General features: G+C 45.3%; 1 protein-coding gene across 3 annotated transcripts in view; it reads left to right on the top strand.

Annotated features, from left to right (window-relative positions):
- ZBTB44 (zinc finger and BTB domain containing 44) overlaps positions 1-25,597 on the top strand; it is a 135,822-nt gene that overhangs the window by 20,678 nt on the left and 89,547 nt on the right. The window lies entirely within an intron of this gene.

Consider the following 25,597-nt stretch of genomic DNA (forward strand, 5'->3'; position numbering starts at 1 on the left):
ATGTGTATTACAGATCCCTGAGTTAGACTGCTGACCCAGTGCCTGCATAATGGCTTTCACAGGAGGCTAGCCAGCTGTGTAATATTTTGTTTTGTCACTTGACCGAAAAGCTTGCAACCTTTTGCCATTTTTAAGCTGATAAAAATGCCACATTTTTATTGCAGATAGATTTAACAGGCATCTTGTTTCTTGTCCTAAAAGATGAGCAATTTTTCAGGAATTTGTTTGTTTTTCTTTTTCTTTTGTTTTTTTGTTCCAATTGTTAAAGGTTTGCTTTACTGAAAGTTGCAGACAAACTGTTGCGCACCAAGCATGTACAGTAATACCTTGGATTGCGAGCATAATTCATTCCGGAAACATGCTTGTAATCCAAAGCACTCTTCTATCAAAGCAAATTTCCCTATAAGAAATAATGGAAACTCAGATGATTCGTTCCACACCCATTTATTCATAAGACCCCTTTCACACTGAGGCAGTTTTCAGACGTTTTAGTGCTAGAATTAGCCCCTGTAAAGCGCCTGAAAACCACCTCCTGTTAATCATTCCAGTGTGACTTTTCACAGTGGGGTGGGGCGCTTGCGGGACTTTAGGAAAAGTCCTGCAAGCAGCATCTTTGGGGCGGTTTGGGAGCGCTAAAACAAGCGACGCTTTAGCGCTAACGCGGCCGCGGCCCCAGTGTGAAAGGGGTCTAAGTCCTTCAGTTTATCGTGCCATATAAAAAGATTATATCAATGTGACCAGGTTGTGTAACCATAAAATGTCCATCCACTAATGGAAGCCTCCACAAGGGGATAATCCAGCAGGGGCTACAGAGTATAAAAGAGACAAGAGGGGCCTCTTAAGTGTAGCAATATTGTTACATTTAATGAAAGTACAACATTTAACAACTCACATGGTTGATGATTGAGCATAGGGTCACACTAAATGCGGGTTAGAAATCGTGCGAGTTCAGCTGAACTCGTACGATTTCAAATTGGCAATGCAGTCCGACTTCAAGGGGGATTTGACAGACATCTGTGCGGGTTCATGAACAGATGTCTATTCAAATCACCCCCAAAGTCGCTAAAAGTAGTACAGGAACAACTTTTTGGGGATCGGTGCGACCCAATGTGAACATGAGCTAAAAGAGGCACATCTAAGTGTGTAGGCATCGGGTAAAGTTGTCCACATAGACCATCCTCCGCACCGCCAGCTGTCAGTCTGCAATCATGACTGGGAAGACTACCCTGCAATAGAGCGATCAGAAAGTGAGGCTTGAAGGGACGACATCGATGGTGGTGCGGGGGATGGTCTATTTGCACAGCTTTACCCCGGATGCCTGCATACTTAGATGTGCCTCTTTTAATAATCAACCATGTGAGTTGCTAAATGGCTTTACTGTATTTAACACCCTACATGTACACTTCTGAAATTGATTCCAAAATACCAAGCCATTCCCATAATCAATTGCCTACACCATTTGCAGCACACCAGGATGTACCTGGAAAAACTTATTTAAAATACATATATTTTACATCTGTTTTTATGAAAACAAATTTGACATTTTGCAGTAGTTGCTTTGTCTCATTAGTAGGTCTGTTGCATCAAACAGCCATTTTAGAAAGTGCATTTTTGAAAGTTTTAGGGCTATAGTGTTACCTGTTTCTTATGCCAGTTGTAGAGCATTGTGCTTCATCCGCAAAGAGGAGCCTGTGCCTGTACTGTACAACTAAGAACATTTTTTTTAGTCTCGCTTTACATGTATATTCTACATTCACGCCAGTCCCTGCCTTCAAAGAGCTCTCAATCTAAGATCTCTAGCTTTCATACATACACTTACTAGGGACAATTTAGACAGGAGCCAATTAACCTACCAGCATGTGACTTGTTTGATTGCTTTTGTGGCCGCTCTAAGTAGAGATGAAGGCATATCCCTGTGTCCCAGAACATAGAGTGCAGGCTTGTCCTATTACCAATCCAGGGGGTTAGTGAATTTAAAGAGATGATCGCCGCTACTCTCAACCAGTCTAGGTGAATAAACTTTAAAATGCGGCCTCAGGGCCCTATGATTAAGCCCTGATGGGTGGGGCGAAATGCATCAGGGTGTGTGTGGTTTGGTTGGAGACATGTAGGCTGAAGCCACTTTTTATCGTTTATTCACCTTTGCTGGTCATGAGCGGCAATCCTTTCCTCTTTCCATTTACTAACCTACCAGCAGCATGTCTTTGGAGTGTGGGAGGAAACCATGCAGGCACAGGTTGCAGTGACATCTTGAGGAACCCTCCATTCCTGATACAGTGCCATAGATCCGAGGCATTGCTCAGTCTTCCTCATGTCATTCATTCTTCTCGATTATAGTTTGCTCTCCTCCGTCTTATGATTCGCTGTTCATCTCTATGCTTGGAATGAACATTTGTTCCCCTATGGAAAAAGGGACCCTGCAGCATATTGATGTCCATGTTGTTAGATTCACATTAGAAATGCCTATGTTAAAACAGACCTATACTGCATGTACTTTTTTTCCACATTGGGAAGCAGCCCTGTAAACTGTATGCCCAATCTTTCATCTAACATAATAAAATAACATCTTACCAATGTCCCATTAGTAATTCCACCCCCTCCCCTCTTATTTTTGTCACCTTTATATATGGTTGCACCGATACCACATTTTTGGTACTGATACTTTTTTGCAAGTACTCACCGATACCTATCGCGTAGGTAGGGGGGTGGTTGGGGAGTTGGACAAGGGAGGGGTGGGAAGTAGAGGGGTAAGTGAGGGCAGGGTAGTTGAGGGTGGGGTGATATGGGGGTTGTGGGGTGGAAGAGTTGAGAAGAAAAAGGCTGTGATCGCTGGGGGAAGAGTATGGGGATGGGAGGGTCATTGGGAGACATGGGGGCAGAGGTGACAGCTGGTTGGGGAAGGAGGAGGCATCACAGGGAAGGCGCTGTACAGGGCATTAGGTACAGACCAGTCTGTACACTGACACTGTACTGTACATTATATACAGACTGGTGTGTGTGTGTATAACATATACATTGTGGTGCTAGTGTATAAGACCAGTCTGTACCCTGCTGACACCTTACACTAACCTGTTTGCAGGACTTGCTCCCCTCAATACTCGGTTCTGTTTGCAGGACTTGCTCCCCTCAATACTCTGTTCTGCTTCCAGGGACGCTTCCACAGCTGCCTCACACTATAGAAAAACACGTGCTGATGCTGTCCAGCCTCTTGCCCTTAGACCCCTTTCACACTGAAGCGCTTTACAGGCGCTACAGCGCTAAAAATAGCGCCTACTTAATGCCTGTAAAGAGCCTCTCCTGTCTCTCCAGTGTGAAAGGCCGAGTGCTTTCACACCGGAGTGGTGCTCTTGCAGGACTCTAAAAAAAAGTCCTGTTAGTAGCTCCTAAACTGCTCCTGCCCATTGAACTGAATGGGCACCACTGCCGAACCGCCGGCAAAGCGTGGCTGCAGAGGTGCTTTGTGGGTCATTTTAACCCCCGCAAAAACGTTGGTAAAGCGCCACTAAACATAGCTTATCTTAAGATCTCTCTCTCTCTCTCCCGGGAGGAGTCATGACATCACCCACCCTCTTGTTTACAGAGGCAGATGAGGATTGCGGCGGTGCTGCATAATGAAAAAAGACAGCCGGGAGCAGGAGTGTCAGTGTGGCCAGCTGTCAGACTGTTCCCATTGTGCTGAGGATTTGCCCCCCCGTCCTGGCGCCGTAAGGCATGTTCTGCTCTGAACCCCACTGCCGTATAGGAGGAAGAGGCATCCAACGCCCCCCCCCCCCCCCGCTGACGTCACTTCCGGTATCAGTTTTTTACGTATCGGAGCATTTTCGCGAGTACCAATACTCACGAAAATGCCTAGTATGGGCACCGATACCAGTATTTGTGCATCACTACCTTTTATGCTTTTCTGGGCACCCTTCCAGGTGCAGTAAAGATGATAATTTTGGGAAAACTAACAGGAGGCTTGGCCAGCATCTTCATGCACACACCCTTTAAAATGCTATAACTTATTTGCTGATTTACCAATTTGTAAGCATTTTTGTCGGCATCCAAGTTTGATGAATTGCCATTTGGAGTCCTTTTTGTCCTTATTTCCAAAACCTCTTCTGTAATCCCACTTGACATACTGTATATGTTTTGCTGTTACCTTCATAGTTTCCACACAAGTGTTTCTGGACACACTCATTAGTACAAAGCTGTTTTGCTACCTGTGTCAACATTCACAACTCATGCAGTGTTCATGTTACTTGAAGATACTGGGGAAAATTTACTAAAACCGGTGCACGCAGAACTTGGTGCAGCTGTGCATAGTAACCAATCAGCTTCCAGGTTTTAGCCCACGTTCATATCAGGCTGTTTTGACATGCAATTTGACATGTCAAATCGCTGCCTTTTGCCAGCAATGGCACCGTCCGAATCGGTGCGACACCGGCTTTGTGGCGCTGGACCGATTACCAAAAGTAGTTCCTGCACTATTGGCGACTTTGGGGGCTATTTGAATAGACATCTGTGCAGGAACCAGCACAGATTGGATTTCCTTTCAATCGCCCCTGAAGTCAGACTGAAATGCCGCTTTGAAATCATGCAGCTGTACTTGCATGATTTCAAACTGGCCCTCCGTGTGAATGTGGGCTTATTGTGAAAGCTTAAAGGGGTTGTAAACCCTCGTGTTTTTTCACCTTTATTACATCCTATGCATTAAGGTGAAAAAACACCTGGCAGCGACCGCCCCCCCCCAGCCCCCCTGTTTTACTTACCTGAGCCCTGGAATTTCCCACGGTGGAGACACGCTCTTCCTCTGCCCTGAGTTCTCGGCTCTTGATTGGATAGATTGATAGCACCGCAGCCATTGGCTCCCGCTGCTGTCAATCAGTTCCAATGACGTGGGGGGCGGGGGCGAGTCCGGCATTTGTGTCTATGGACACAAATGATGGACTCGGAAGTGTGCCTGCAAGGCAACCCCCGGGAGAGCGTTTCTCCTAGGTGTTTCTAGGGGGGATTCTCTCCTAGAGGGTGTTTCTCTTCTGATGTGGGGTGGATCCGCTAGAGCCGCCGGGGGACCCCAGAAGAGGATGTTTCGAGGACGCTCTGTGCAAAACGAGCTGCACAGTGGAGGTAAATATGACATGTTTGTTATTTGTAAAGGCTCGTTTTTTTATTTTATTTATTTATTTTTCCCTATAAAAATAATAAACATGTTATACTTGCTTGCGCTGTGCAGTGGATTTGCACAGAGGAGCCTGGATCCTCCTCTTCTTGGGTTCCTCTTCTGTGCTCCTGGCCCCTCCCTCCTGTTCAGTGCCTCTTCAGCAATCAGCTTGCTATGGGGGCACCGAGCCGTGTCACAGCTCCTGTGTCCATTCAGACACCAAGCCCTGACCCCGATCCCTCTCTCCTCTGATTGGCTAGCTGACTTTGACAGCAGTGGGAGCCAATGGCACAGGGGAATCTGGGACAGCTGAGACACTTGTAGACATCGCTGGACAGAGAAGGGGCTCAGGTAAGTATTAGAGGGGCTGAGGGGGGCTGCTGCACACAGAAGGCTTTTTATTTTAATGTATTAAGATTAAAAAAAAAAAACCTTCTACCCTTACAACCCCTTTAATTGAACGAGCTGAAATGGAATGGTTGTGAAGGTGCGAGACCTTTTTGTTGTATTGGCGGTTATTGTTTATGAAGTATGTTGGAGAAGTAAGCATTTTGGTATTTTCATCTATGGAATTCATTATGTCTTGTTTACAGAAAATGAAAAATCATTGATTTGCTTTTCTGTGCTCCAAATTAATACACAACTAATGCCCAACTCAATTGAAAACCCAGATAGCAAGGATAACTTGCCACAGATTTGTGGCAGAGTTGAATTGTAAGTCTGTTAACTTGCTGTACATTTTCACTGGCAAGTTGTACACTTGCAGAACACTTGAAACACAAGTTCTTGTTGACACTTTTTTCCAATTTGTAGAAAATTTGTGTGGCAAGTCTCTAGCAAGAGCAAAGTTGGAGTGGCGAGTCTACAGCATGAAAATGCAGCCACAGTGACCCCTGTGGTGGGATGAGTATTGCACAACATAGCTGAATCAGAACTTGTAGCAGACTTGCTGAATGTTTGCAAAGAAAGTTGATCTGGAGTCATGCAATGCTGACTTGCTGCAATTGTGCAAGAAACTTGTGAAGCCTGGCAAGTCTAGCAATAGCTTAGCAAGTTCTTTTCAAATTGTAGCTTAATTGCTTGCTATCTGGGAAGGGTTGGACTGGGTACGCACGTTGAGAAATTCAGAAGAAAAATAATGCACGAGGCACGATCCTTCGATTTTTGTATAGTGTGTTAGCAACTTTCAACATCCAATTCAGACTTTCCAAACAAAAATTTCAGAAGGGACAAACTTCAAAATTTTTCTTGTACGTAAAAGAACTAACGATTTTCGTTTAACCACTTCCTGACCGCCTGCCGCACATATACTGCGGCAAGGCGGCTCTATTGCGCGAAGTCACGTACCTGTATGTGATTTTGTCAATAGCCACTAGGGGGCGCGTGTGCCGCTGGAGCCGCGATTGCGCGTTGATTGGCCACACCCACGATCGCTCCTTGCAGAGGCAGAATGTCGGTCTGCCGATGTAAACAGCGATGCAGATCGCTGTGTTGTCAGGCATGGACACTGATCTAGCTAATCAGGAACACGGATCAGAGTGTCCATGCAGTGAGCTCATCCCCCCCCCCCACACAGTTAGTAAACACACTGAGGGAATTCTATTAACCCTTTGATCGCCCCTGATGTTAACCCCTTCCCTGCCAGTGTCATTTATACAGTGTCAGTGCATATTTTTAGCACTAATCACTGTAGTAATGTCACTGGTTCCCTAAAGTGCCAGCTAGGTGTCCGATTTTGGCTGCCGCAATCCCGCTAAAAATAGCTGATCACCGCCATTACAAGTAAAAATGCCATAAAAATATCCCCTGTTTTGTAGACCCTATAACTTTTGCACAAACCAATCAATATACGCTTGTTGGAATTTTTTTTACCAAAATTATGTAGCAGAATACATATTGGCCTAAATTGGTGAAAAAAAATTCATTTTTTTAAGTTTTTTTTTTTTTTGGATATGTATTATAGCAGAAAGTAAAAAATGTTGTGTTTTTTTTTTTTTTTTGAAATTGTCGTTCTTTTTTTTGTTTATATTTTGTTTATATATATATATATATATATATATATATATATATTTTTTTTTTTTTTGGGGTATAACATCACAGGACCGCACAATTGTCAGTTAAAGTAATGCAGTGCCGTATTGCAAAAAATGGCCTGGTCATTAAGGTTACCCCTGCATGAAAACCGCATGGAAAAAAAACGTGCACAGTAACCAACCCCCCCAGGGCTGAAGTGGTTACTGTGCACTGGTTTTTTTCATGCAGAAAAAAACATACAAAAGACTGCGCATGATCAGAAACAATAAACACGAGTGCAAGAATTTTCATACATCATTTCCACCCTCCCTCCCGACTTGCTGTGAAACATCGGGGAGAACTGGATGATCGTTCGCCCGATTTTCTTCTTGTGTTGCCCACCTTTTTAGTTTGTCATATCTTTACTGCCATTAGTGACCCTGGTGGGGAAGTGTTTCAGCTTACTTGTGTGACACCAGGATAGGAAATGAGAGCGTGAGGCTGGGTTCACACTGGTACGACAAACGCTCTGACATTGGGAGCTCATGTCGCTTGACGTGTGAAAATCAATGTTTCCCTACGGGAGCCGTCTTGACTGGTCCGACAAAAGTCCGTCCGACTTTGAAAATGCTCCCTGCACTACTTTGATCCTACTTCAGCCCATTGAATATCACTGATCAAAGTCGGATCGCCGTCTTGACTGATCCGACTTTGGCATGCCACTCCAAATTAAAAAAAAAAAAATGGCAGGCCCTTCGGTCTGGTATGGATTTTAAGGGGAACCCGCACACCAAAAAAAGGCATGGGGGGTCCCCCCAAAATCTATACCAGACCCTTATCCGAGCACACAGCCTGGCGTGTCAGGAAAGGTGGTGGGGACGAGCGAGCGCCCCCCCCCCCCTCCTGAACCGTACCAGGCCACATGCCCTCAACATGGTGGGTGCGTTGGGGCAGGGGGGCCCCAAAGCACCTTGTCCCCATGTTGATGAGGACAAGAGCCTCTTCCCGTCAACCTTGGTTGTCGGGGTCTGCAGGCGGCTTATCGGAATCTGGAAGCCCCCTTTAACAAGGGGGCCCCCAAATCCTGGCCCCCCACCTTATGTGAATGAGTATGGGGTACATTGTACCCCTACCCATTCAAAAATAAAACAGATTACACATGTTTTTAAAGTAATTTTATTAAGGCAGCTCTGTCGTCTCTTCCGATCTCTTCTCCCATCTCCGACTCTTCTGCCTCCTCCGCTGACGTCTTCTGCCTCTGCTGGGTCTTCTCTCCTCTCCGGGTCTTCTCCGCTCTCCTCTGATGTGTTCTAGCCCTCTCTGGTTCTTCTCCCTCTGTCCGCTGTCTTCTGCCTCTGCTGGGTCTTCTCTGCTATCTTCTCGCTCTTTTGCTCAGTCTTCTCCGCTGTCCTCTTCCTCTGTTGTATCGACGTGCTCTCCTGCTCTAATGCCGGGTGCGCAGTGTGCCACTACTTATGTTGGCATGGGGCAGGGTCACCGGAGACCCACCCCTTATGACATCACTGCCCCTATACCCCACATAGTGACCCCGCCCCGTGCCAATATAAGTAGTGGCACACTGCACACCCGGAATTAGAGTGGGAGAGAGCGTTGAGTCAGTATTGAACAGAGGGAGAAGACAGCGGAGAAGATAGCAGAGAAGACCCAGCAGAGGCAGAAGACAGCGGACAGATGGAGGAGGACCAGAGAGGGCTAGAAGACATCAGCGGAGAAGATCTGGAGAGGGGAGAAGTCGTTGGAAGAGACGCCGGAGCTGTCCTAATACATTACTTTAACACCCTGTGTGCTGTGTTTTTTATTTTTGACAATTTTTTTCAGGTGAATGGGTAGGGGTAGAATGTACCCCATACTCATTCACATAGGGTGGGGGGCTGGGATCTGGGGGCCCCCAGATTCTGATAAGCCCCCCGACAACCAACAGCCAGGGTTGTCGGGAAGAGGCCCTTGTCCTCATCAACATGGGGACAAGGTGCTTTGAGGTGGGGGGCGCAGGGCCAAAGCACCCACCCCCCCAATGTTGAGGGCATGCGGCCTGGTACGGTTCAGGAGGGGGGGTGCTCGCTCGCCCCCACTCCCCTTTCCTGACCTGCCGGGCTGTGTGCTCGCATAAGGGTCTGGTATGCGTTTTGGCGGGGCTCCCACGCCGTTTTTTTTGGCGTGGGGGGGGTTCCCATTAAAGATAAAATCCATACCAGATCGAAGGGCCTGGTGTGCTCTTGGAGGGGGGACTCATGCCCCTTTTTTTTTTTTTTTTTTTTTTTAATCTGGCGTGGCGTTCCCCCTAAAGATTCATACCAGACAGTGCCTGGTTCATTAAAGTCGGACGCATGCCGTACTTCAAGTCGCAGGGCAAAGTCAGATCCAAAGTGGTACGACTGTTGTGTCGTACCAGTGTGAACCCAGCCTGATGGGTGTTTCGGTACAGGAGCACATAGCAATGAAATTCTCTACCCCTCCCCACAAATATCTGTGATTGCAGTAGTGTGTAGTGGGATATTTACAGTTCACAAACTGAGTCATAACCTGAGGCAAATTAGAAACTCGTCCAGGACTTCACCAGTACAAAGATCTTTTATGCCGGTGCCCGTAGTCCTGGAGAAATGTTTATTTTAATGCTTTTAAGTAATTTGCTTTAAAGCATGGGTAGTTTGATCTTTTATATTTTAGAACAATGGGAGGTATGTATTGCTGTGCTCATGATAGTTGAATGAAGAAATTTGGAATGCATCTAGCGGTAGTTAGCTGGTTTTCATGGTGGTATTCCTCCAGAGAATGACGGCTCTTGTGTAGTGCTGTATATAAGGCTGGAAATACATGAGCAGTTTGCCAGATGCTAGCTAAGACCGATTATTACTGACATTTTGTACGACGTTCTCAAACCACCAACAAGATCTTTCCAAATCAGAATGGAGGATTGCAGGGTGTCCCTCGGTGAAATTCATGTTTTTTCCCAGACTATTGGTATACAATAAAATGGCACTTGTGCAAAGACATTTTAAATGGATCATGTGAGAAGTACTGATGTATATCCGAGTCCGATTTTCTAAAGCTTTAGAAAGTGAGTGTGTGTGTGTGCCTGTGCAGGCCTCATTTTACTCAGGTGTCTGAAAACAGGCTTCAGTGTTTTAGGAAAAAGGACTTGTTTGATGCATTCAGCTGCATGGAAATGCACACCAAATGCATCTGTCACGAGTAAGGATGAGCTCCGGCGTGTTCGCAAGCTGCACGTTCAGAGTCCAGGAAGTCGGCACTGCACAGCGCTAATCACAAGCAGTGAGACATTTCCCGATGTGCGGCTGCAGAGATCGGGAAATGTCTCACTGCCTGTGATTAGCGCAGCACAGTGCCGACTTCCTGGCGGGCTCTGCACGTGCAGCTTGCGAACACGCCGGAGCTCATCCTTAGTCACGATCTTTTCATGGATTTGGAAGAGGGAGGCAAGGAGAGTGGGACTTTGTGTGAAGCACATCATGGCAAGAAGGTAGTTGAGCTGAACAGGGGAATTTTATTGATATACATACTTATGAATATACATAAAATGTTAATATCAAGGTAATTAAATACATACAGTAGCAAAAATGCCCACAACTGATAACACAATTGTCTCGAATCATGACCATCAATATCAAAGGTAGAAGGTTAATACATGATAGTACATAGGTAAAAATAATAATGATACAATGTCATGAACAGAACTATAATAAAATTCCATTGTTCAACCAGAAACAAGATTGACTATAAATATAATTGCGAGGTAATGTCCGGAGGACCTAAGGCCTCACTGGACCTGTAAGGGTAAAAACTGCACGGTAGCTTGAAGATCTGGGTATACATGGGTAGAAACACAGCATAAGGTAGCTCTACGCGTTTCGTGTCCGATACGCCACTCATCAGGAGCATGCACATGATAGTCTAAAATGGAAGAAATATGAAAGGCAGTCAGTTATTGAAAAGGTATGGGGGGGTAGGGTGAAACCCCACATAACACCGAAGTGTACTTACTCATTGGAGTTCGACGGCTAAAGGTGTATAAATGGGGTGCCAAAAACACCGGAAGGCACCTCCAACCGGGAGCCGTGGTGGACAGCCGAGCGGGGGCGACCAAGCGGGCAGCAATCAGGGCAGGCATAAGATCACGAGACATCTCTGAAGGAGGAAAGTGAGGAATAATAATGGTGAGCAAGTGGCAAGATAAGTGACTAGGTGGTGTGGATCGTGAGGGAGGGACCCGTGCAAGTAGGAGAGGAAATCTAGGTGAACACAGGCAGCCTGCGGCTGGCAGAGCAGCAGTGAAGTGGACCAGGAGTGAATAGATGGTGATAAGGAAATACAATAAGACCAATGAAAGATTTAAATGAATAAACACCACACCACAATGAGTAGATCTGTAGATCGGGGATGCAGAAATGTGCAGAAAGGTTTGATGGTTCCTGCGGTCCAAGTTCTACATGCCCAGGGGCCATTATCTAGAGAAGGTGGAGGTGTTTGTATCACAGGGAGCAGTATGATTTTTCAAGCCGTGCAAGAGCGATAATGATGGTCATCTACGAATCCTGGTAGAGCTCATGATTGGAGCTAAAATTGAGGCAGCGGGTACAGTGCTGCTGAAATTAGGCGTGGGGCCAGGTCTACTAAAAATGATTTGACACTGTACAAGATGCCTGCAGGTACCGCACCTCACCAATGACTGCCATCTTCCTTTTCTGCCAGCCTAATAATGACATATGCATGAGCTGTACCAGAGTTTTGTTTTGTTAAAATGACTGCTTAGGTTAGTGACCTGCGGGGGATACTGGCGTTCAGATTCGAGAATCCATGAGAGGAGGAGCTGGCAAGCAGATTCTACTAAGTTTGTTAGTTTTGGTTAGAAGAATGTTTTTAGGCAGTCGGGCTTATTAGATATAGGGGGGTGGAAGGTCAGTTTTCAGAATTTTAAAGCCTGTGCCATGTAGATTAACTTTTATGTGGAAGTAAACTCTCCATGGAAACCTTCTCCTTTATAAAAGTGCGGCATGCATACATTGCATCGATATGGCTCGGTTCACACCCAAAAGTTTGCTTTTGATACGTTTCTGCAGTACTTTTTGCATGTGTATTTTTTGCACGTTTTTGATGAGTTTTGCGTACTTTTTTTTTGGGCCAATTTGAGTGGATTAAAAATGCAATCCAAGGCAAAAACGCACTACATGCTTTTCTGCAGCGTCTCCATTGAAGTCTTTTGAATCAAAAACGCACTGTTTTTGCTTGTAAAAAGAGCCCCCAACCGTTTTAAAAAATGCAGTGGCTGGAAAAAGCATAAATCTGAACATGTCCCATAGGAAACCACGTTAAATTGACTGTAGTGCTTTTCTTCAAAAAGCATTAAACGCATAGGTGCGAGCTGAGCCTAACAGTGAAGTCCTTCAAAGCTTTTATCTTGATGAGTTAACTTTTGCTATTTAGGGCTCATGCACGCTGCAGCTCAAACTAGCGGCTCCTACAGGCTTTTGAGCTTTTTTGAGCTCCTACTTTTTCTGCCTGAAAACTCCCCTCAATGTTAGCCATGCTCAGTTGTGTCCATGCACAGTATGGCTTTTTCAGGAGTTTACAGGCATAAAACCCCCACCCCCACCAAACGCGTGTTTTTGCCAGGAGCCTTCGAGCAGAAACCGCGTGGAAGAGCATGAAAAAGCTTAAAGAAGCTCGAAAACAGACAAAGAATAATAGGAAAAAATTAGCTGGGGGGGGGGGGTTGTGTTGTGGAAAAAAGTTTATGCTCAAAGGAAACTCGAATAAAAACATGCAAAAGAGCCAGGGTGGATTTGATTTAAATCAATAGTAAAAAGGCTTTATTTAAAATCAACTAAATTAATTAAATCAACTTTATTTAAATCTTAATTTTTTAAAGAGCAACTGTCAACTCTGTCCCGCAGCGGCTCCTCCTCTGACCCGCTGTTGACTCACCGACTGTCCCATTCACTTTAATGGGATGGCTGGTGATGCGGCAGTGACACAACAAGGTGAGGGACGTGGTGGCAGCAGGTGAGTGGATGTCCGCTAACAGGCGCTGCCAAGATGGATCTGAAATGACAGGTGCTCTTTAAATGTAAGGACTCATTCTTGCTGATAGTTAGTTAGAATCTTTAACAAAATTAAGGTTTCCTATTTAGAATAATAGGCTGTAAGGTTAGTAAAACAACGCTATCAGAACCGAATCATACAGTTTGTGGTGTACATATAGATATGCAAAACAATGGGATAAAGGAATATTGCTGAACTTTGTTTTTATCTCATGATTACTGTGACAGTGTGTGAATGGATCAATGTATCTCAGCTTGCAGAGCTTGGATTCATTGAGTGCAAAAATGTAAATATTGCAGAATATACATAACCAAGCACCATTGCTGAACTAAATTATTAATGTATCTTAACTAGAAGACTATATTTTGTTTACTCCAAAAACATTTAATCAAAATAGATTTGATAAAATAAAAATCCATTTCATATTTTTTTTTTTCTTTTTTTAAGTATTTATTTTTTGAGCTGCAGTGTGCATGATCCCTCATTTAAAAATAATAAACATGTTATACTTACCTGCTCTGTGTAGTGGTTTTGCACAGAGCAGCCCAGATCCTTCTTATCTCGGGTCCCTTGCCGGTGCCCCTGGCCCCTTCCTCCTGCCGAGTGCCCCCACAGCAAGCAGCTTGCGATGCGGAACCCGAGCTGAGCTGCTGCTTTGTGTGTCCCATTTAGACACGGAGCCATGGCTTGGCCCACCCCCTCTCTCCTCATTGGCTCACTGACTTTGACAGCAGTGGGAGCCAGTGGCGCCCCGCTGCTGTCTCAGCCAATGAGGAGGGGAGTCCCGGACAGCCAAGACTCTTGCAACATCGTTGGACTGAGATGGGGAAGCTGCTGCACACAGAAGGCTTTTTGTATTAAAGCAGAGTTCCACCCACTTTTACAAAGTGGTCTTAAACTTAAAGCGGGGGTCCACCTATCTATCGTTTTTTTTTTTTTTTTTTTTTTTTTTTTGAGTTCATTCACAAACTTTTTTTCTCAGCATTACATACTCACATATTGTGTGTAATATGTCCGCCTGTGTCAGATTTCGTCAGAAAGAATAACAGCATTTGAAGCCCACAAGCATTTATTTCCTGGATGTGGTGAATGCTGTGCGCCCAGCATTCACCGCTCGTTCCCGCACATGCTCAGTGGCATCCTGGGAAGCCTGAGACTAACTCCCAGGAGTCTGGGAGAGGCTAGAAACACGCCTACTCCCACGGGAGGAGAACCAGGAAGTGCAAAGAAGAATAGAAAAATAAAAGGTAATTATAACGGCATGTCAGCATCTAGGCAAGGAAGAGAATACATACAGATATTGTTCAAAATGTGGGTGGAACCCCGCTTTAAGACCACCCCTCGTTTTTGGATATCTATTTTTTTTTCTTACCTTTTTAGAAAGAATAAATTTATTTCTGTCCTAGCCCGGCCACAGTGCAGTACGTCACGTCCTCTTCTGGGGCGAGCCCTCCTCCTTCTCCCCCGCTGCCTTCTGGGAGTGAATCATCTAGTCTAATGAGAGACCTGGAGCTCAGTGGGATGAAGAACTACAAAGAGCAATTGTAGTGAAAGTGAAGGAACTGTTACTTTTGTGTTAGAATGTGTTATGCCATGCACACACGATCGCACATTCCGACAGCAAAATCCATGGATTTTTTCCGACGGATGTTGGCTCAAACTTGTCTTGCATACACACGGTCATACAAATCTTGTCGGAAATTCAGAACGTCAAGAACGCGGTGCCGTACAACACGTAAGATGAGCCGAGAAAAATTTAAGTTCAATAGCCAGTGCGGCTCTTCTGCTTGATTCCGAGCATCCGTGGAACTTTGTGCGTCGGAATTGTGTACACACGATCAGAATTTCTGACAATGGATTTTGTTGTCAGAAAATTTGAGATCCAGATCTCATATTTTGTGTGACAGAAATTCCAAAGGAGAATGTCCAATGGAGCCTACACACAGTCGGAATTTCCGACAACAAGCTCCCATGGAACATTTTCCGTCAGAAAATCCGACCGTGTGTACGGGGCATTAGACTGTTGCCATAGGAGAAAGCATTCCTACACATACAGATGTGGCGTCTTGCTGGATGCCTTTCCCTGCATGGCTGTTAAGGATGAGCTCTGGCGTGTTCGCCCACTCCACGTGCAGAGCCTGCCAGGATGTTGGCACGGCGCTGCGCTAATCACAGGCAATGAGCCATTTTCCTGATGTGCGGCTGCAGAGATCGGGAAATGTCTCACTGCCTGTGATTAGCGCAGCGCTGCGCCGACTTCCCGGTGGGATCTGCATGTGGAGTGTGCAAACACGCCGGAGCTCATCCTTAATGGCTGTCCTCCTATTGAAGTCTTGGAGTCTGCCAATTTAATCTTGCAACTACCTAAGGGTGTCTTGGCCCTAACCCCCCCCCCCAAAAAAAAGGTTTAAGAGAAATGAACTTTCTTTTGCATCCAAGAAGTGTCTGGCGCCCAATAACTTTAACAGCTATACACCCACCATGCCTCACAACCCACCCATACAGAAGGATGTTGGCTATCCCTGGCGGTCCTCATTAGATCAAAGTAGGCCTGGGACCTTGCTACACTTGTGCCGTGTTTTGTTTACAGGCGTGTTTTCATTATATATATATATATATATATATATATATATATATATATATATATATATATATATATATATATATATTAAATATAATATAATATCTTTTTTTTTTTTTTTTTTTTTTTTTTAACGCTTCTAAACACAAACACGGCAAAACAGACGTTTTAAGCGTCGATTTCTATCTGTCAAGTTAAATCGTTCAGGAGAGGTTGTAAAAACGTCCCGTGTACATGAAGCCTAAGCATGCCAATGTTGGTATCATGACTTGTTGCCAGACATTTTAAGTACTTTATCAATGGGTTTAGAAATATTTTCAGGTGGGCAGAATATTTTACTTCTGCTTTAATAAAGGCCAATATCCAGCTGAGCAGTTTTTCTAATGACGACAGTAAAAAAAAAAAAGAGGCCCTGGCTGTAAGGTCGGAAAGCACAGTGGTCCCCGAGGTTCCTCCAGGCCTTCTACACTGCATCTCATTTTGTGGCATATGCTTCAAGTAATCTGAAGGTTGCTCTGTGAATTTTGTTGTTTCTCAAGGGAGAACAAAACATGCTTGTTACTTTCTGAAGAATTTTATTCCTAAATGTTATTTTGCTATTTGGATTTCATCCTGCTGTGGAGGGAATACAAGTCCCACCATGCCCTTAGCTGTGGATGACTGTTAGGAATTTTAGTCCAGTAGCAGCTGCAAGGTTGACCAGCTGTGACTGATGGAGCCAGGCCCTTTAATGGAAGCAGCAGGGTGGCGGTGATGTGTGTGATTTACCTGCACATTCCACAAGCAGCGATCTTGTTATATAGAGGGTTAGTACAAGTCCTCCGAAGAATTTAGTCGCCATAGAAACCAAACTAGGCCAAGCTAGGTAGGAAACATAGATGTGTGCAAACCACAAGTCACAGTGGAGATCTTCAAACAGCGGCTGCCTGGCCTCAGCGTTTCATCTCATACTCTTGATTCAGGAGTATGCTTTCCTTTTAGAGTTTAATTTCAAGAGAGTCTTTGAAAATGGGGCAGGCCGCTGGGAACTGGTAGCAGCACGGCGTACGTTCAGTCGTACCTCTTGCTCTGCCAGCAGGATGGAGGAAGAGGACCATCTTTATTGTCCTATAACAGCCAATAGGATTTGAATTTTCATTCTCCAAATGTCAACTTCCAGGCAGGTTTGTTAACCTGTACATAGTAGATCCCAGAAATGGTTCCTGCAATCAGTTTATTTTATTTTTTTATCTGATTGATGGACATTGACAATCGTGCCTGTGGGTGGGCATACATTGTGCTCACTATGGTCACAGGATGTGTTGGCACATGGTGCCGTTTCTGAAGAGGGGGAGCCGGCTCATCTGTGTGTCTTTCACATGACTGGATCACATGGAGTGAGCTGACAAGCAGCTTCATAGAATGTATTCCCTCTGTGCTTCTGTGCAGTTTTATCAGTCTGGAAAGCCTTACTGAATTCTGCTCTCAATTCTATCCATTACAGGGTCATTATATTGAAGTCTTCTGTTTAAAAGAGCAGCTGTGGGCATCTATAAAAATGCTATATAGGGAACATTGCAGATGTGTAATTTAGTAATATAGTTTACTTGATGTACCCTACTTCTTCTATATATATATATATATATATATATATAATCTCTATATATATATATATATATATATATATATATATATATATATATATATATATATATATATATAATCTCTATATCGATATATATATATATATCTATATAATTTTATTTATTTCAGGTACTTATATAGCACCGTCAATTTACGCAGCGCTTTACATATACATTGTACATTCACATCAGTCCCTATCCTCAAGGAGCTTACAATCTAAGGTCCCTAACTCACATTCATACATACTGGGGACAATTTAGACAGGATCCAATTAACCTACCAGCATGTTTTTGGAGTGTAGGAGGAAACCAGAGTACCCGGAGGAAACCCACGCAGGCACAGGGAGAACATGCAAACTCCAAGCAGGTAGTGTCGTGGTTGGGATTCGAACCAGTGACCCTTCTTACTGCTAGGTGAGAGTGCTACCACTGTGCCGCCCATCTCTCTCCCTCCCCCTCCCCCTCCCTCTCCCTCCCCCCCCCCTCCCCCTCCCTCTCCCTCCCCCTCCCTCTCCCTCTCCCTCCCTCTCTCTCCCTCTCTCTCCCCTCTCTCTCTCTCCCTCTCTCTCCCTCTCTCTCTCTCCCTCTCTCTCCCTCTCTCCCCCAAACTGTATTTTAGGGCATGACAGCCCACTTTTTTTTTTTGCTAAACAAATTAAAAAAAGACCCAAAATTTTGAAAAAATAAAGTTTTGTTTCTTTTATAAAATTTTGTAAATAAGTACGTTTTCTCTTTCTGATAAGGCGGCACTGACAGGCACAGATAATGTGACACTGATATGCAGCACTGATGGGCACTCATGGGTGGCACCAGTGGGCACTGAAAGGCTGCACTGATGGGTACTTATGGGTGGCACTGATAGGCGGCATTGATAGGCATCACTGATGTTACTGGCAGGCATTGGGGATGGGCACTGATTGGCAACTGCCTGGACACTGATTAGCATTTCCCTGGTGGTCCTGGCAGCATCCTGGTGGTCTTGGGTGGGCATCCGAGGGGGGCTGCACTGATAAACAATCAGCACAGACCCCCCCCCCCCCCCGTCAGGAGAGCAGCCGATTGGCTCTTCTACTCGCATCTGTTAGACGCGAGAGAGGAACAGCCGATCAACAGCTCTTCCTGTTTACATCGTGATCAGCCGTGATTGGACATGGCTGATCGTGTGGTAAAGAGCCTCCGTCGGTCTCTTTACCAAGATCGGTGTAGCGGTGTGTCAGACTGACACACCGCACCACCGATAGCTGTGATGCGCTCCCCCACAGGCGCGCGAGAGCAGTCGTTCTGGCGGGCTGTCATGTGAAGTCCACCCAGAACAAGAGCCGCGCCGCCCAGCCGTCATTTGGCGGGCAAGAAGCGGTTAAATAAAACTGAAAGTTCACATACACATCCGTTGCCCATGCAGAGGTTCTTCCACATCAATATGAACAAATGAAAATACCAAGCCAACTGGCTCCCTTGTTGGTAGCACCACTGCTCTTACCAGTCATTCTGACTGTGTTGTCTGGTTCTCCTAGGCCACTTGGCTCTCTTAGCCTTTAGTTACAGTGCCCTACTGCATGGCTCAATCTTGGCTGGATAGGAGTTCTCCTGAAGGTGACCTCCTGGCTGCTGGCTGGGGCATCTCTAACCCCTGAGTAAGAGCTCCTGTCTCTTGACTCCTAGCTGGGATTCCTCTGACCCTTGGGTTAGACCTTCTCCTGTCTTTTGACTCCTGGCTGGGGTTCCTCTGACCCCTGGGTGAGACTTTCTGTTCCTTGACCCCTGGCTGGAGTTCCTCTAACCTATGGGTGAGAGCTCCTGGCTGGGGTTCCTCTAACCCCTGGTTGTAACCTCATCTCTCTTGGCTCCTGGCAAACCGGGAGCTCTAAAATATCCTCAGGCTTCAGTGTATAATAGAGCTGCACAATTGTCAAGAATCGTTATCGTGATCTTGACTAAAGTGTTTCACAATTCTTTCAATGCAAAGAATTCTCTCTGCTCTTCTGAAGCCACAGCCATCAAAAGAAAGGAAGAGAAAAACCTGGTAGTCTGCCAAGAATCAAAACATTCTTTAACGTAAGTGTAAACATTGTAACAACTTGTCAATGGAATAGACTTGGTGTAAGAGCCGGTTCACACGGGGGCGACTTGTCAGGCGACCTAGCCGCCTGACAAGTCGCCTCCCGTTCTGTACAATGGAACTGTTCTAATCGGAGCGACGCAAGTCGCTCCGACTTAGAAGAAAGGTTCCTGTACTACTTTGGGGGCGACTTGCATAGACTTCTATACAGAAGTCGTCTTGCAAGTCGCCGCGGCAGTCGTGTGCAGGTCGCCTCGGTGAGGCGACCTGCAAGTCGTGCCGCTTCTAATGTGAACCGGCGCTAAGTGAAAAAAGTTTAACCACTTTAAGGGCCCTTTCACACTGGGGCGGCGTCGGCTATTGTAAGCGGCGCTTTACCGTCGGTGTTCGGCCGCTAGCGGGGGTGGTTTTACCCCCCCGCTAGCGGGCGAGAAAGGGTTTAAAACCACCGTAAAGCGCCTCTGGAGAGGCGCTTTGCCGGCGGTATAGCCGCGCCGTCGCATTGATTTCAATGGGCAGGAGAGGTAAAGGAGCGGTATACACTCCGCTCCACCGCTCCGAAGATGCTGCTAGCGGGACTTTTTTTTACCGTCCTTCTAGCGCACCGGTCCAGTTATATATATATATAAATAATGTGTGTGTGTTATGTATGTATATGATCTTTTTATTCTAAGCAAAAAAAATTGTGATTCTCATTTTGGCCAGAATCGTGCAGCTCTAGTGTATAATGACCCTGCACACCTGTGCACTGCAGGCACCTAGTAAAGTCTGGGCACAGGATTAAAGGTTTAGATCCAGAAATACAGGATCCGCAGAAAACCCAAAACACAGCTTTCTCTGCACAGAAATGATAGTTCGGAACCTTGCATTAAATTGTTACTTAACTCAATCTTTATTAAAATAACAAAACATGTTATACTTGCCTGCTCTGTGCAGTGGTATTGCTCAGAGCGGACCCGATCCTCCTCTTCTGGAGTCCCCAGCGGGTCTTTTGACTTTTTTTTTTTTTTTTACTTGCACAGTAGGACTTGGGCCCACCCCCCACTTCCTCTGATTGACAGCAGCAAGAGCCAATGGCTCCTGCTGCTGCTCTAATACAGTGTAAAGAGAAGAAGCCCTGCACATCGCTTACCTCTTCTCCCCTCTATCCCCCTTCACACAGGTGGGGGGGGGGGGGCACGGGGACACCGAAAATGTTTTTTCCCTTAAAGCAAGCAATGCATTGGGGTAAAAAAGGTTTTTAGGTTTAGTAACACTTTAACCCTTAGGGCTGCTTCACACGCAGTCCAGTGCATTTTTTTTTTTTCTGCATCAAAAACGCTTGGATAGTAGGTTTATATGGTTTCCAATGGCATAGTTCACACCAATGCGGTCAGTTCAAGTGCGTTCCGAAAAAAAAAAAAAAAGTAGCGCATGCTGTGTGTTTTTTTTTTTTTTTTTTTTGTGCACTGAACTGTACTGGAACACAGTAAAACACATTAAAAAAAACGCACTGGAATGCACATGCCCTCATTTAAAGCGGTATTGAACTCTATAAGAAAACAAAAGTTTCTACGTGCAAGGCAATATCCTATTAGGCTAGTATGCACCACATACCAACACATCATGAAAGACTTGCCTGAAAACTAAGCCCTCCAGCGGCACGCTGTCACCACTGCGGAGGCTTCCATTTTCACCTGGTCTTCCGTTCGGATTCAGAGACTCCAGGCATCTGATTGGCCGAGCCGTGATGACGTCACGCACGTGCGGGAGTCCCAGGCCGCGGCACACTGCTCTGAAGGAATGACACGGGTATGCCGTTCCTTCAATTTCCACTGCCTGCTTGCCAGAATATCTCCTACACAGTGCACATTTTTACCTACAGGTAAGCTTTATTATAAGAAAAGAGGACAGAGCTTGGCCCAGGAAGACCTGTTTTCTCAGATTCAGTCTTGTGTAGGGAATGACGACGCTGACATTTATAGAGATTAGCCATCAAGGCTATCCACTGCACAGGAGAATTGTCAGGAGGAAAATGAGTCATTCAATACGGAGCTTGTGTCCTCTTTTCATTTTTCACTGGTGTGTTTTATGTAGAAGAGAAGTCTAAGCAGGTGGGTGTGATACCATCCACTTCTTCCGCTTGTGCTTTGTCGTTGGCATATGTGTGTGCCTTTGGCCCTTATTTGGGACATTTGAGGTAGAGTCTGCTACAGAATAACGCCCATGGCTAGTATGAGTGCCTGATATTTGGCAGTGTGTATTGATTAGAGATGGATGATTCCCAGAGTTTGATGGGATTCCTTAAAATGGATTTTTGAATGATTCCATCACAGTGAAATGATGGTTATCAATATAAAGTGAAGTGGTTATCAATATAAAACCTTTGAGTATTTCTGCTTGGTTAATTACAGAGCACATTGCTCCAGTGCAGCTCCACATTTTAGCCTTCTTCATTGTGTCTTCGTTATTCTACTTCTGTATTTTGATTGCTCCGTGAAGATGAATTGAATGTGTGTGTGGTGTACCCCCTGCTCACAGAGGTGGCCATATTGTGTTTGAACCAAAAACAAGGCTGGTTTTTAATGTGGTAACATTTTGTAAAGCATAGGGCAATACAATAAAATAGTTTTATATTAGAACATGAAGCCTTGTAAAATGCAACAGATGCCGACCTAAAGTAAAATAACATTCTGTAGTTTAGAAGGCATGATGTGTGTGCTTCTGTTGACACGAGTTGCAGATTTCTTAGACCTGGGGCTTTGGGATTCGTTTTACAAGCCTTGGCCAGATGGCTCCTGGGACTTGTCCAGGCCTGCCGTAATACATAAGGGAATCAGATGGGCAAGTCAGAAACCTTTTTTGGTTAGACTTTTAACACATGGATGTTTTCTTCCCATATTTGCCGGATGCCTAGATCATTCAGCAAGCATTTCCGACGTGTTCTTAGAGTGCCAGAATCCTCAGATCTTTGTACCTTCCTATGGAGAAAATTTAAAAAGAAGCTTTTACCACATTTCAGTGGGCACAGGTGGCACACTAGTAATTTCCCATCTAGGCTGCTTACATAAAGAGCACAATTTAAATATAATAACAATTTTAGAAAAAGGTATGTACAGAAAATATATGCTGAATAAATTATACCGAAATAAGGGAATGGTTAAAACCCCCTGTCAGGCTTTTGTTTTTGCCCTCTGTGTCCTATTTGCTAGATTTTCCATTTGCTTCCTCTCCTGTACAGTCAACAGGGAGTGAGAGGGAATCTCTCCAAAGTGAGGGAAATAGCATTAAAATTGTCCCCTGAACAGGTGTCTCTGTATTCCTGTTCTGGTGACAACTGTAAAATTGTAGAGATTTCAAAACTTTCTGTCCCATCGATAATGGTAACCAGGACAAATAGGTGTTTCTCCTCAGTGGGAATCTAGTCTGCAGTAAAAAAACTGACATGGGGTTCTCTTAGACCCCTTTCACAATGTAGCTTGGCCGCGTTGGCAGTAAAGCACTGCTAGTTTTAGCGGCGATTTTGCCGTCGTTTTAGCGTCACTAGCGGGTCGCTTTTGACACTCGCTAGCGGCTGAATAAAGGGTTAAAAGTGCCCATGTTGCGGCACTGCTGAAGCGCTTTGCAGGCAGTGCTGCCCATAAATTTTCGGGAACGGTGTATACTGTGCTCCCAAACAGCCCCAAAGATGCTGCTTGCAGGACTTTTCAGAACATCCCACAAGCGCACCGCCCCAGTGTGAAAGAACTCCCGCTTTCACACTGAGATGGCATGGTAGGTGTTTTTCAGGGGCTATTTTTAGCGCTAAAACGCCTGAAAAGCGGCTTCAGTGTGAAAGGGGTCTTATATACTACATCCAAAACCTAGGCTGATGAGACACCAGCGATTTTTCTGGCAGCAATTACCCCCACGTTTTTCTACAGGGATTTTGTTGCTAACAAAATCATATTTTTCTATGGGTTCGCTTTTTTTTTTTTTTTTTTCTCTCTCTCTCTCTCTCTCTCTCTCTGCAAGGAGAGAGAAAGATACTTTGTATCTTTCCTCTCTATTTGCAGAGAGAGCAAGAAACACAGGGGTGGGCTTCACAGTGACTTATCACTGTGGTAGCCAACCAGAGGCTACAACACGATCAGGTGACCCGGAATTGGGAGCTCTCAGTGAGACCCCAGTCTCTGCTGTGCACAGCGCGCTCCCAGCACAACGGGAGATACCCGTATATGCGGCCCCACAGAAAAAATCCCAGTGCCGTGGGGCCACACATACCGTATATACTTGAGTATAAGCCGAGTTTTTCAGCACATTTTTTTTGTGCTGAAAGTGCCCCCCTCGGCTTATACTCGAGTCAAGCACTTTTTCTGCAGCAAAAACTGAACCGATTTTGGGGCCCCGTATCTGTGCTAGGAACCCCAAATTTGATGTGCAAACCCAGAGAAACTACTACCACAGCATATCCAAAGGTGGGGTTCCTAGCACCAAGTAGCCCCGAGATATGGGGCCCCAAAGTCGGTTTGGAAAATGTCATTCTCTGCTGCAGAAAAGTGCTTGACGTTTTCTGAACCAATTTTTGGGGCCCTGTATCTCGGGGCCACTTGATGCTAGGAACCCCAGCTTTGGATATATTGTGCTACTAGTTCCACTGGGTTTGAAAACAAATTTGGGGTTCCTAGCACTAAGTGGCCCTGAGATACGGGGCCCCAAATTCGGTCAACTGTGTCCATCTGCAGCAATGTCATTTTGGGACCCTTTGGGTCCAGAGACCCCAAATTTTGGCTGCAGCTAGGGGGGCATCTAGGAACCCTTAAAGTGGATGTAAACCCAATGTCATCCTTTCTAAACTACTGCCATAGGGGTTATCTATAAGGATATACATGCCACCTGCATGTATCTTTACCTGTCAAATGTCTCCCCTCTGTCTGTTATGAGACCTGAAAAACTGCAGACTCTGTGGGTGGAGTCATGATGTCAGTAGACTCCCCGCCCACCTCTACACTCCCCTTGTCAATATGCATTTTCTCCTGTGTTTTTCTTACACTGAACTTCTGCTATGATCTCTAACATCCAGTGAAAAGACAGGAAAGTAACCACCTGACTTCAGCATGCCCAATTATGCTGAGGTGTGGAACAGCCAATCCTTGCAGAGCTGCTGAAGAAACAAGTGGGGGAGGGAATTAAAAAATAATGCATGTGTCTTAGGCTAGTGCACGAGATATGTAAATCACCTGTCACTCACAGCAAGGGGGAGGATTTGACAAAGTTTTTCTCAGTTTGTCAAGAATTATCTCACTGAACAATAAAAGAGGATTGCTCAGAGCTGGATTAACTCTGTGTGGCAAGACTGGGCTCAAATGATAGGAAATCTTATACTCTACATTATGATATAATTTTTTTTTTTCCGGGTTTACATCCACTTTAACCAAGTTTGAAGTTCGGTGGACCTATGGCTGCAAATGGGCACAGTGAGGCTGCAAATGGGCATTGTTGACCCTCTTTTCCACTTACAGTAGCTGCGCATTTCTCACCCTAGGCTTATACTCGAGTCAATAAGTTTTCCCAGTTTTTTGTGGTAAAATTAGGTGCCTCGGCTTATATTCAGGTCATCTTATGCTCGCGTATATATGGTATGTTACGTCGCCGTCAAGGGGTTAAAGGGATTTGTCTCTCAGTGATTGAGACTTATCGGCATTTTGGTTGGCAGCAAAATTGCTGGTGAAAGTTGCTCTTAAAGTGGTTGTAAAGGCAGAAGGTTGTTTATCTTAATGCATTCTATGCATTAAGATAAAAAGCCTTCTGTGTGCAGCAGCCTCCCTAACACTTACCTGAGGTCCCCCTCTGTCCAGGGATGTCCACGAATGTCTCAGCCATCTGCAGTTCTCCCTCCTGATTGGCTGAGACACAGCAGTCGTGCCATTGGCTGTCGCTGCTGTCAAAGTCAGCTAGCCAATCAGTGGAGAGAGGAGACGGGTCCAGGTCGGGGCTCCGTGTCTGAATGGACACAGGGAGCTGTGACTCGGCTTGGGTGCCCCCATAGCAAACTGTTTGTTGTGGGGGCACTCAATAGGAGGGAGGGACCCAAGAAAAGGAGGATCTGGGTTGCTCTGTGCAGAACCACTACAACAGAG

The sequence above is a fragment of the Aquarana catesbeiana genome, linkage group LG10 (assembly GCF_042186555.1).
Source record: "Aquarana catesbeiana isolate 2022-GZ linkage group LG10, ASM4218655v1, whole genome shotgun sequence".
Lineage (NCBI taxonomy): Eukaryota > Metazoa > Chordata > Amphibia > Anura > Ranidae > Aquarana > Aquarana catesbeiana.